The 13,258-nt window shown below is 50.4% G+C and overlaps 1 long non-coding RNA gene across 1 annotated transcript; it reads right to left on the bottom strand.

Moving 5' to 3' along the window:
• Positions 1-4,054: 4,054 nt before the first annotated feature.
• LOC149524670 (uncharacterized) lies at positions 4,055-7,397 on the bottom strand. The gene is made up of 3 exons (XR_016349159.1): positions 7,104-7,397; positions 5,480-5,661; positions 4,055-4,620 (listed from the first exon to the last, which is right to left on the bottom strand). It is a non-coding gene; the product is annotated as an uncharacterized LOC149524670 (long non-coding RNA).
• Between the last annotated feature and the right edge of the window lie 5,861 nt (positions 7,398-13,258).

The raw sequence follows: 13,258 nt of genomic DNA on the forward strand, positions 1-13,258 counted from the left end.
GGTTGCTCCCAGCACTCCCTATTTAGCGACCTCATGGTGACCCAAATCAGGAAAGGGTTGGACAGGTTGTATCCATACTGTTGTCCACCTGTACCTGCTTGGGACTTGAATCTGGTTCTCAATAAACATTTGGGTCTGTCTTTTGAACCAATGGCTCAGTGTTCTTTGCTACATCTGTCTATGAAGGTAGCTCTCCTGGTGGTGGTCATGTCAGCAAGATGGGTGTCTGAGCTAAGGGCCCTTTCCTCAGACCCACCATACACAGTCTTCCACAAAGACAAAGTGCAGCTTAAGCTGCACCCAGCTTTTCTGCCAAAAGTAGGCTCTCACTTCCATCTGTCGCAAGAGGTCTTCCTCCCAGTCTTCCACCCTAAGCCTCACATTAGTGATAGGCAGAGGGTTTTGCATACACTGGATGCAAGGAGGGCTTTAGCCTTCTACATAGGCCCTGTAGGAAATCCACACAGCTGTCCATGGTTATAACAGAACTGATGAGGGGTGATCTGGTTTCTGCTTAGTGCATCTCATCATGGATAGTGCGTTGCATAAGCATCTGCTATGACCTAGCTGGGGTCCCACCCTCTCCAGTCACAGGCTACTCAACCAGGCCCCAAGTTTCGTCTGTGGCTTTTCTAGCGCAGGTCCCCTTGCAGGAAATATGTAGGGCAGCTACATGGTCTTCCATTCACACATTCATGGCCCATTACGCAATCACTAAGTCCTCCAGAGAGGATGCAGTAGTTGTCAGAGTGGTCCAGCTGTCTGTGATTCCACCACCAGGGGGGTAACAGCTTGGAAGTCATCTGAACTGGAATCAACGTGAAGAAGCACTCAAAGAAGAAAAGACAGTTACCTGTTCTGGTAACTAGTATTCTTTGAGATGTATCGTTCACATCCATTCCAATACCCACCCTCCTTCCCCTCTGATGGAGTAGCTGGCAAGAAGGAATTGAGGGAGCACAGCTCTTTAATGAGCCCCACCCAGAGGCTCAGAGCTCCTGTGGAAGGGGGGGTCAGCTGATCGGAATCAGGGAGGGACCCTCTTGTTGAGCAGCAGGAGCAGCAGCTACCTACTACAAATGGAGGAGCTCAGAGCGCAGGTAGAGAGGGGAGATAAGGAGGGTGAATGAGGAAGTAATTGACCAGAGGGAACTGATTTGGAAACAACAAAAGGAAAAGTATTTCAAAATTCTCACACTGCACATTGGTAGCATGGTATTTGATATTAAGAGTCAGATTCTACTCTCATTTATACCTTTATAAAACAGGAGCCTACAGATGTAACTGAGAATTTGACCCTAGTCAGGTGTTTTCTTCCAGTTGCATGTGTGTGCATAAGGAACTAGAGGAGTAGAGCACTACAAAAAACATAACCATATTTTTTCGGTATGTTTAGCTGCATTTTTAATCCCCTATGTATAGGGAAACATGAATTAATTTTAAATCAATGGGCCAAATTGACTCCATTATACTGTAGTAATTTGGTTTTTCAAGAGTGTAAATTAGTCAAAGTTAAACTCAAATTTTTGTTAGGCCAAATAATTCCTTGATTGGCACATACTTCATATTTATCTTGTGGAATAAGAGTTAATCACAGACTGAAAAACAGACATACAAATTCTGGAGGAGCATGTGGACAGGTATCATTGTTATGGAAACATGTAGTTTTGAAGTCAATTACAGATGAGTACACAGGACATGGTGTGGCTTCAGCAACACTATATCTCTCAATTGACACTGTATATGAATACTGGAAGAATTGTAAAGGCAGATGAGAAAGGGTTCATCATGTTGACCAGCAGCAAGTAACTGCCCCATCGTCTAGTCTGGCAGGGTCAACTAGTGTCTATGGGTATGTCTAGCCTACATGCCTCTGCCGACAGAAGCATGTAAAATAGGCTACCGGAAATAGTCAATGAAGTGGGGATTTAAATATCCACGGCGTCATTAAAATAAAAATGGCCACCGCGTTGTGCCAGCTCAGCTGATCATCGGCGCAGTGCATCAGTCGAGACGTGGATTGGTCAACAAGGGAGCCTTTGTCGACTGCTTCCTTATGCTAATGAAACAAGGTGAACAAGACAAAACTTGTTCCACTCACAAATGGAAAATCTTAGGGTATGTTTACACTAGCTCATTAATTCGAGCAAGGTAGGCAAATGAGGTGACCGGAATTGCAAATGTAGCTGCATGGCAGTGAGTTCGGGTTAGTGAAATTTCAAAATGGCATAACATTTAAGGGCAGCTGAAACTGGTTCCAGCAGGGCATCAGGTCAGTAGGTACTTTGTATGGCTGCTGCCTGAGGCTATCTGAGGCTTGTGCTTAAAGGGACCCCCCTGGACAGCCGGTTCTCAGCTTTCCCTGCTTGCTTGCCTACCTCACTGAAGGACAGCAAAGCATTTTTGTCTCTCTCTGTTTTGGTTGCCATTACTTGGGACACCACAGCACTCGGCACCATGGAGCCAGAGCTGCCACTGGGCACTCTGGTGCTCATTTTGGATGTCTTGCTGCAAGCCTGGCAGCAATTGCTGGAGGCTGCCTCCCAGCATCTGCTGCAGCCCGACCCCCAGACCCTTTTATGGACCCTCCTGGGGGATGAGAAGGAACAGCAGCGGCGCCTGGATGCCGGCACACCCCGCTGCATCTGGCATCTGGACACCAGCAGTGACTGGTAGGACCACATCATCCTGGAGCACTGGGGAGACCAATAGTGGACCCGGAACTTCAGGATGAAGACGGACACCTTCCTTGAGCTCTGTGAGTGGCTCATCCCTGCTCTGCAGTGATAGGACACGCACATGAGGCCCATCATCCCCCTCCAGAACGTGTGGCCATTGCTCTCTGGAAGCTCTCCACACCGGATAGCTACCGATCCGTGGGGAACCAGTTCGGCGTGGAGAGATCCACCATTGGAACAGTGCTCATGGAGGTATGGCAGTCTCCAGACACTGTGCCTGTTTGGGGGGGGGGGCAAGGAGGGGATGGGCTGCCCCAGGGAAAAGCAGGGGAGGTGGTGCAAGTCCCCTCCCCAGGAGGGTTTGTTCTGTTCCAGTTGCACTACAGACTGCCCGTGGTGGCCAGGATTGCAGGGGGGTTGCTCCTGGGGAGGGGGTGTGGGGCAGTGGTGGGGAAGGAGCACTGTCAGCCACCCTGGCACCCCAGTGACTCTTGGTTTTGTGTGTCCCTCTGCAGGTGGTCAAGGCCATCAATAGAGTGCTGATCCACAGAGTCATCCACCTCCCTGATGTGGATGCGGTCATCGAGGGGTTTGGCACCCTGGGCTTCCCCAACTCTGGGGGGAAGGGGACAATTTTCGGGACGCACATCCCCATCCGTGCCCCGGACCACCAGGCCTCTCTCTACATCAACCAGAAGGGATACTTCTTGGTCATCCAGCAGACGGTGTCTGACCACCAGGGCCACTTCCTGGACATTAACGTGGGCTGGTCTGACAAAGCACACGACACGCAAGGTTACTGCAACTCCTCCATGTGCCAGAGGCTGCATGCTGGGACTTTCTTCCTTGACCACCACATCAGGGTTGGGGACGTGGACATGCCTGTGTGCCTGGTGGGGGATGTGGCCTACCCACTACAGGCCTGGCTCATGAAGCCCTGCACCGGACACTTCAACCCCTCCTGGCAGGCCTTTAATGCCAGGCTCAGCAGGGCCCGCATCGTGGTCGAGGGGGCCTTCAGCTGGCCGAATTAGATGCCTCCTCACCCGCCTGGACCGCTCTGAGAGGAATATTCCGCACGGGGTGGCAGCTTGCTGTGTGCTGCATATCTTGTGCAAAAGAAAGGGGGGGGATGTCTTTCCTGCCAGCCTAGATGGCAAAGGCTGACCACATGGCTGGCCTGTACATGCAGCCCCGCATGGCTTCCAGCCAGAAGGCCCAGCAGGGGCTGTCGGTATCTGGGAGGCCCTGTGGGAGAGCTTCTAGATGGAGAAGGAGTGAAGTCTCTCTGGAGTGCCCACTGGGACCTTGTGCCTTATTCCACCCTCACGTCCTTCCACTTTCCCCTCCCTAATCCCCCTTCCAGATGTAAAATAAACACACATGTGTTGCCAAAAACAAATTCTGTTTATTGATCATAACTGGGGGGAGAGAGGAATGAGGGAGGGACAGGGGAGGCGAGAGGGTGGGAGAAGGGAGGGGGAAACCTAGGAGGAGGGAGCTGGAAGGGGAAGGAGAAGCTCAGGGTTGGGGGTCTTGCTGGTCCACCTGTCTCCTAGCACTGTGGGTGCGAGGGCCTCAGCGTCCCGGGGGGGAGTGGGTATGGAGGGTAGAGCGGGTGGAGAGGGGGGGGAGGAAGAGGTGGAAGGGGGAGCAGGAGTGGGAGGAGGAGCAATAGATGGGGCGGCAGCAGGAGCTGGAGCAGCAGGAAGCACCAATCTCTGCACCAGGGTCTGCAGGTGGTAGCAGATGGCATGGCCCTGAGCAAGCAGCTCCCCTGCCACAACTGTAGGTCTTCATGCACCCAGTGCTCCAGGATGCAGACCAGCCTTCACAGGAGCCCCAGGTGCTGCTGCTGATACTCCTCCTGGTTCTGGGTGAGCCTGCTGAGTGCCTGGGGGCAGTGGTGGGGTAGTGCGCCCTGCACACGCAGCTGCTGTGGCTGTGCAGAAACAAAGATAAGTGGTCAGTTATCCCTGGGGACACAGTGGGTGAAGCCAAGCTCCTCGCTGCAAGGTGAGGACGGCAGGTCTCCACACCATCAGAGCCAATGTGCTTGCACACAGGCCATGTTTGACATGCCCTGCTATCCCCGGGAGTGTGAGCTAGCACGGGACTGCTCCCATGCCCCTGTGCAGTACAGGCAGTCCCCGGGTTACGTACAAGATAGGGACTGTAGGTTTGTTCTTAAGTTGATTTTGTATGTAAGTCGGAACTGGTACATATTGTAGGGGAAACTCTAGGCAAACATTTCTCCAGAGCTCAGTTTTATTCTCCCACACCTCACTTCCCTCAGTTCTTTATTCTCAAGCTGAGGAGTCTGCTGAGAAAAGGCGCTCCGCGTCTCTCTGGTCCGCTGGGGGGGGAGGGCGCTAGCTTCGCGTCTCCCTGGTCTGCTGGGGGGAAGCAGCTAGTGCGGGGTTGCCTCACCCCGTTTGTAAGTAGGGATCCGATGTAAGTCGGATCCATGTAACCCGGGGACTGCCTGTATATATAGTGTGAGGGTGGAGGGGGAGGGGAGATGTGCCCTGCCTCTGCGTAGAGGGGGCTTGTGGAGGGAGGGCATCGTGCAGGGTCCCTCTCCGGGGTCAGGAGCATGTCATGTGCCTTCATACATACACATGTGTGGGTAACAGGCCAGGGCCCCTGTGTGGTAGCAAGCTGGGGCCACGTGCCCAGGGTGGCAAGGCACATGCACAGGTTACTGCGTGCTTCATGGTCAGCAAGGCCCACAGGCGCATTCCTTGGTCTTCCTCTCCCCCCCTCCTCGCCCTGCATAAGGGTATAGTGATGGCACTCACATGTTGAGACCTCCCTGGCCTCGGACGACACCGGTGACATGGCTGCTGTGACGCCTTGGGGATCCTGGGTGAGTGCTACGCTTCCTCCAGGCTCCTGCGACTCCTGGCCATTGTCCTCCTCCTCCTCCACTTCCTCCTCCATGCCCTGGTCAAGACCCTCTGCCCCCGGGGTTGATGACCACCTGGGGGGCACGGACCGTTTGACCCCCCCCCCCCAGGATGTGGTCCAGGGCATCATAATAGGGGCAGGGGTCTGGGTCAGCCCCTGTTTGGGAGCTGCCCCCTGTGGCCCTGGCATAGGCCTGCCTCAGCTCCTTTATCTTCATGTGCACCTGGTCCTGGGTGCGCATGTGGACTTTGGTGAGCAGGCTGGCAGCCATCTGCCTGGAGACGGCTAGGTTCCTGTGTCCAGTGCAGAGATCATGGACATTGGAGGTCTCCCCCCAAACCTCATTCAGGTCCATGATCTCCACACTGAACCAGGAAGGCGCCTGTCTTTTGCAGCCCCTGGCTGGCTCCTGGGAGTTACCAGCCTGCTCCTGGGGTGGGTGGGTGGGGTCTCGGTGCCAGTGGGTTGCTGGATCATGCTGGGCCAGGGGCAGTGACTGCTGGCTCTGTGCTGGCAGGCTTGCAGCTGGTAAAGGCACTGTGGCCAGAGTCTACCCCTTTAAGGGCTCCGGGGCTGGGGAGGAGCAGAAGAGTTTTCCTGGTTTGGCTCAGAGTAGCCAACAGGGTAACCTGGGAAGGGCTGGAGGCCTCCTATTTCGAAATAAGCATCTACACAGCTTATTCCTCATGGAATGAGGTTTACCAAATTCGAAATAAGTGCTCCACTATTTCGATTTAATTTTGAAATAGCAGTTTGGCTGTGTAGACACTGCTAAAGTTATTTTGAAATAATGGCTGTTATTTTGAAATAACTTTGCTGTGTAAACATACCCTATAAAACTGAGTGACTGCATTTTACTCTCCTTCACAGTGTCAGTAAATATTGTACTAATATTTGCGAGGAGAGCATGACTATTTCTAGTATCAGAGGGGTAGCCGTGTTAGTCTGAATCTGACGAAGTGGGTCTTTGCCCTTGAAATCTTATGCTCCAATAAATCTGTTAGTCTATAAGGTGCCACAGGACTTCTCATTGTTTTGACTATTTCTAGTTGACTCAGATTTGTTTAGCATCTTAAAGCTGAGCTATGTGTGGATAATAGGCATTTTGGTGTGTTTACTAGCTTGAGTTGCTAGAAAGGATGATAATACATGTACACCAAGGGTAGTGTTAATTTTCTTTTTATTTGATTTCATATTAAATAAATAAATATACATACTGCTTCATATTAACTATCCCTTCTTTTAATATATTTCCTTCCACACATATATTATTTACAATATATATTTATATATGGAATCCTTGTTTGTGCAAGTTGTGCACATTCATATACTACGTCAATATTTGTGTTGCAGATAAGACATTTTAATCCACCCAAAAGAAAACTGAACCCACCCAAGCATGAAAAATATTAGAGGGAAAATTGTCCTCTAACACTGCCCCGGGTATTTAATTTACTCGCAGACGTACTCATGAAGATGTTTTAATTTTATATTATACAACAAAATAATATTTACCTTCTATGTTCAGTTTCTGCTGCTCCAATACACACGTTCAGGCTCCTACCTTCCACTTGGATAAAGAAAATGGTAAATCACTCCTATAAGAGGCAAATATTTATAGCTGGTGTGCAATCTGGTTGAGGTTTTATGGCTCTATTTACTTTTTCCTTTTATCTCTTCCAAACTTTGAACTGAACTTTAATCTTTGGGGAGGATTACAAAATAAGTGGTTCTTAGAAATGTGAGAATAGTTCAAAATATATGAATCTAAACATGGCAATATGAGAATTTCCCTGGATACATCTGAATGAAATAACTCAGCAAGAAAACTATTAAAATAATACAACAACATCCACTTTCTTTCAAGTATGTTCTTTGACAAAAGAAAAAATCCTTTGGTATACCGTATTGACAAAACACAGTCCCTTTTGTAAAAAGGTAATTATGAAATTGAGATCATAATTAAACAGTTTAAATGTTACCAAGCAAACACGAGTAATTAGCATTTACATGCATTAAACCAAGAATATTTGGTACAGAGCACACAGACCTTTAGACTCATGGCGGACCAAATAAGCCCCACAGGAAGGATCCAGCTCACAAAACATTTGGATCCATTTTGCCACCCACCTCTGGGACACTAATCTGCAATGCAGTGAGACTCTTGGGCAGGCCTCCTGCCAGCTACGGGCCCACAAGCAGCTACCGCTGGGGAGAACATCTGTCTGTAGCATCAGGCTGCCTAACACCACGGCTCAGCTTCAAGGGCAGCAGCCAAATGAGCTGTACGATCCCACCCTCTAGCATGGTGAGAGACTGACCCTGTTCCCAAAAGCTGAGCCCTGCAGGGAACACACACACACCCAGCCAGGCTCTCTCACAGGCAGTGACTGGAAGTGGCTCTCTTCTGCTCTTCATCCAGGCCTGACTGCAGGGAGGGCAGCCAAATGTGCCATGGAAGAGGTTGGAGTTTTGGACAGGAACATCCAGTCAGAAAGGAATCCCGGCTGCTCCTGCCAGCAATGCCAACCTGGCCTACTAGCTGCTGCACGGCCTGTGGGGAAGCAGCAGCCCTGGCATGTCTGGCTCCTAGCCGGAGGGCCTGCTGGATGGGAATGTGCTGTCCTACCGCCTGCCAATAGGCGCAGCTCCATTGGCTGGCTGCCGACAGGGGGGCAGCACCACTCCAGCGTGCAGCAGGCGTCTGTAGAGGAGTCCCGTGGCAGCTGTGGCGCACTCCTCTCCTGCTGCTGCCCGGCGGCGACCCTCTTCTCACGCTCCTCGTCTGGCGGGCTCAAGCTGTGGCACAGGTGTTCTGTCACCCCATTGCCTTCACTCAGAACTTCAAGGTATGTGTATCCCCGTCTGAGTGCTGGGAATGGGGCTGTACTTCCTCCCCCCTCACTGCACCGTCCCCATCCCAACTCCCTTTAACCCCACGCGCTGTCATTGCATTTCTCCCCATCCCACCTCCTGCCCTCCAAGTCCCACAGTGCCTCCCGCCATATTCCAACCCTCATTCCCCCATCATGGCATCCCTCCCTATCCCACCTCTACCCTTCACTGCCTCCCTCCCCCATCCTCTCCTGCCTCCACTCCTACCTGTTCCAATCTTGTTCCCCTTAGAGCTCTCTCCCACCCATCTTTTCCACCTTCCAGAGTCACGATCCCTATGTCCCCACATCCATCACCCTCAACAGCCCTGCACCTCATTCATTTCCATGGACCCCTATTAGCTCTGCTCATATTATATCTCCATACACCTGTGTCCTCCCCCACATCCTCATGCATCTGTGGTCTTCAGCTTCCCATTGCAGCCCTGCTCAGCCCACACTCCTTCTTTTCTTCTTCACTGTCATCTCTCCACCCTATCCTGGTGTCCTTCGCCTCTTTTACTTCCCATCATCTTCCTCCTCCCGATCTTTTCCCCCGAAGCACACCCTCCTCTCACCTGGTTTTGGTAACTCCTCCTAAAATGTATGAAACAGTGTCTCTGTATAGGCAAGTATGTGCACGCATTGTATGTGTGTAATTGTCTATGTGCCTTTGTGTAGGGAGGTGGGTGAATTGCTGCATGTGTGTGTATCTGTATGAATAAAATTTGCAGCCTTGACTCTTTCACTTTTATTCCTTTTGCTGCCTTGTGCACAAACAATTAAAGACACAAAATATGTGTATTCCTTTCATAAAAAGCTTTAGAAGAGAAAGGAACTCTAAAATAAATCTATTAGGGTATGTCTAGACTGTCACCGTAGTTCGAACTAGAGAGGCTAACGTAGGCATTCGAATTTGCAAATGAAACCCGGGATTAAAATATCCCGGGCTTTATTTGCATGTTCCTGGGTGCCGCCATTTTTAAATGCCTGGTAGTTCGAACTTCCTGCCTGCGGCTACACACGGCACAGGCTAAGTAGTTCGAATTAAAGCTCCTAATTCGAACTACCGTTACTCCTCCTGCAATCTCACTCTCAAACTTTTCTTTCTATTAATAAACCTTTAGATTTTAGTTTCTAAAGGATTGGCCCAGCACGCTCTTTTGGGTAAGATCTGAGGTATAAATTGATCTGGGACTGTGGCTGGTCCTTTCGGACGGGGAGACTCTGTTCAGAGTTGGTGAGATTGCTTTTATAGTCTCTCACCTGTGTCAGGTGTGGGTCTGGCTGTGGCACAGGAAACGCTTGCGTGTTTAAGGGGTTTTGCTTGCGAGACTTCTTGCTGATAGCGCGGCAGCTGAAGTGCTCTGTGTGACTGGATTGGTGCCTTATACGGAAGAACTCCAGGCTTGGGCAATAAGTAGCCCTGGTTTTGACATATTCACCCTGATATGACCCTCTCAGTGGTGCCCAGACCAACCTGGTATATTACAGATGTTTTGTAAGATATCAGTGAAAAGTTAAGCACATCCTGCCAGATAGTATCAGGCCGCCAGGGGAGAGAAAAGCAGGAAAATGCCCCTTTCTGTCAGTGTGGCTCCTTATCTTTGGAGCAGCAGGGCATAATGCTTCAGCCTGGAGCCCATCCAGTGGGGGTGAAGGAGCTTGGCCTTCTGGGCCCAAAGTGAGTGGTTAGGCTTGGCTGGGCCATTGTGGCATCATCACGCCCCATTGCTCAGACTGATCATTAATAAGATTAGTCTGGAGGATATCATTTATTGCGGGAGGGGCAGGTATGGAGGAATAATTAAAAATTGGAAATAATATTCTTAAAATCTTTCAGCCAGGCATGGCAGAAGTTACCCGACCTTTAGAAAAAGGAATGTGTTTCTGCCACCCTGCAGATTTTTACAAGGTCCATTAAGAGAGAACTGGAATGCAACTTACATAGAAGTGAAATAACACAATGAAACCCACAAGAGAAGAAGGTAACTACAGCAGGGGGAAATTGCAGGAAATAAATCAATTTCCATGTCTGCAAACACCAGCAGGGGACATCCTTCACTAGGGTCATCTAAAGACATGAGCTGTACCCATGAAAGGTTATGATATCATCTGCATGTTTTGCTAGTCTTTAAGGTGCTGCTAGACTATTTGCTGTTTTTTAAGATTTTTTTTAAGGATCCATGTTACCTTCCTTGCAGCTTAGAAAAGATTTACATAAAGGAAACCTTCCAAAAAGTCCATGTTAAAGGCACACAAGGCTATAAAAGAAAGGTGCAAGATACCTCACCCCAAAGCTTATATTTAATGTAAGAAAACAAAGAAATCTGGGAACCACTTGAACTTTGTGGAAGGTCCTGACCTGGAGGGTGAGACACTGGAAAATAAGCAGTGTTGGCAAACACGAGGACTGGGAGTGTGTTTTTAGTCAGTGCTGCATGAGGTAAGTGGGTGACTGACACTAGAGTGAGGCTCTTGTATTAGCTGGAGTCAGAGCGCTGACCTAGGGCAGCATAGCACACAGACACTCGGGACGCTGCTGGTTTATCTGCAGGCTATTAGTGTTTGGGCCTTCAGCCACAGTCTCAGGGCAGGTCCGGTGCCCAGGTTTATAGGACAGGTGGGGACACAGTCCCTTATGAGTCTGGATTGCACCTTAGAACATGGCAGCATGAATCAGAATCATAGGGCTGGAAGAGACCTCAGGAGATCATCAAGTCCAGCCCCTGCCCAAAGCAGGAGCAACCCCAACGAAATCATCCCAGCCAGGACTTTCTCAAGTCAGGTTTTAAAAACCTCTAGGGATGGAGATTCCACCCCTTTCCTAGGGAACCCATTCCAGTGCTTTACCACCCTCCTACAGAAATAGTTTTTCCTAACATCCAACCTAGACCTTCCCCACTGCAACTTGAGACCATTGTGCCTCTTTTGCCATCCGTCACTGCTGAGAAAAAGCCTCACTCCATCTTCTCTGGAACCTATCTTCAGGTAATTGAAGGCTGCTACCAAATCCCTCCCTCACTATTCTCTTCTGCAGAGCGGGCATCTCACACACAGGCCTTCTGTGGTGGGGGCTGGAAAAATTGCGCTCCCGTGCTCCCCTCAGACATGGAGACCAGAGGCTTCTGCCTTAGAGGGAAAAGCCCTGAGCCACACTGAGGTGTCCACACAGAACAGTGCAATCAAAAGCTGAGAAGCCAGCTCTATCGGCTCCGGCTGGTTGGGCTGGGGCTGGAGCACAGGCTCTGGGACCCGCCCCTGCGGTCTGAGCCTCATGAGCATGTAACAGGTAACCCAGTCCAGGCGTGGCCGGGAAGCAGGTCCCATTGCCCTGTAGATGTCTCCGCTGTGGCCAGCTTAATGGATTTAGTAGCCAAGGGCTGCCCCCTCCAGGCAGGAGGCTCCGGAGGTGGATAGAGAACAAGCGAGCCCTTCATTTCCCGGTTTGGTAGGGACTGAAAATCTTCCATGTTCGTGGCCCATATAGTTGCCACGGGCAGGCCTCTGTCTTATTTCTAGCAGACAGGAGCCCACATCTCTAAGCTACTGTCTGGGGTGGCAGCGGTTGCAGAGGCCTAGTTGCCTTATGTGGCCCCCAGCTTGCCTGGATCCAGGTCCCCCCAGCATTGGGGAGCCCCCACTGGCACACCAGCCTCCCCCCCACAGACCCTCCTGTGGGGCTGGAGCACACAAAATCTACTAGGCTGGGTCCCCCTAGGCTGTAGTGTGCAAGGGGAATGTGGGGAGTGTCTCTCCTCAGTTGGGGGCCACTTTGTTGTTTTGGGGGTCAGGCTTTGGGGTTCTTTAGTGCTTCACAATTGTGTGCAGCTCCCCCTCCTTTCTTGACTGATTTTTCTGTGGGTCAGCAGCCCCCGACTCCAGAAAGGTTCCCTGTTAGAGGCTCCATGTTAGCGTGGTGTGGAAGAGAGTGCAGGTGGTGCTGGGTTGCTTGAAGGCTACGTTTACACTGGCATGATTTTCCGAAAATGCTTTTAATGGAAAAGTTTTCCGTTAAAAGCATTTTCGGAAAAGCGCATCTAGATTGGCAGGATGCTTTTCCGCAAAAGCACTTTTTGCAGTAAAGCATGCGTGGCCAATCTAGACGTGGTTTTCCGCAAAAGAGCCCTGATCGCCATTTTCGCAATCGGGGCTTTTTTGCGGAAAACACTACTGTGCTGTTTACACTGGCCCTTTTGCGGCAAAGTCTTTTGGAAAAAGACTTTTGCCCGAACGGGAGCAGCATAGCATTTCTAGAAAAGCACTGACAATCTTACATGAGATCGTCAGTGCTTTTCCGGAAATTCAAGCGGCCAGTGTAGACAGCTGGCAAGTTTTTCCGGAAAAGCTGCTGATTTTCCGGAAAAACTTGCCAGTCTAGACACAGCCGATGTGAGTAAAGGGAGCTCTCCCCTCTTCATCCACCCAATGCCTTTGCATTCACTCCCTCTGCCAAAGGGTTCCTGTGGAAATAGAAATCATAGAATCATAGAGCTGGAAGAGATCTCAGGAGGTCATCAAGTCCATTCCCTGACCAAGGCAGGACCAATCCCAACTAAATCAACCCAGCCAGGGCTTTGTCAAGCCGAGACTTAAAGCCTCTAGCGATGGAGATTCTATCACCTGCCTAGGTAACCCATTCCAGTGCTTCACCACCCTCCTAGTGAAATAGTTTTTCCTAATATCCAACCTAGACCTCTCCCACTATAACTTGAGACCATTGCTCCTTGTTCTGCCGTCTGTCACTATTGTGAACAGCCTGTCTCCATCCTCTTCAGAACCTCCCTTCAGGAAGTT

This window comes from Pelodiscus sinensis, chromosome 3 (genome assembly GCF_052426305.1).
Source record: "Pelodiscus sinensis isolate ZL-2025 chromosome 3, ASM5242630v1, whole genome shotgun sequence".
In the NCBI taxonomy this organism is placed as follows: Eukaryota; Metazoa; Chordata; order Testudines; family Trionychidae; genus Pelodiscus; species Pelodiscus sinensis.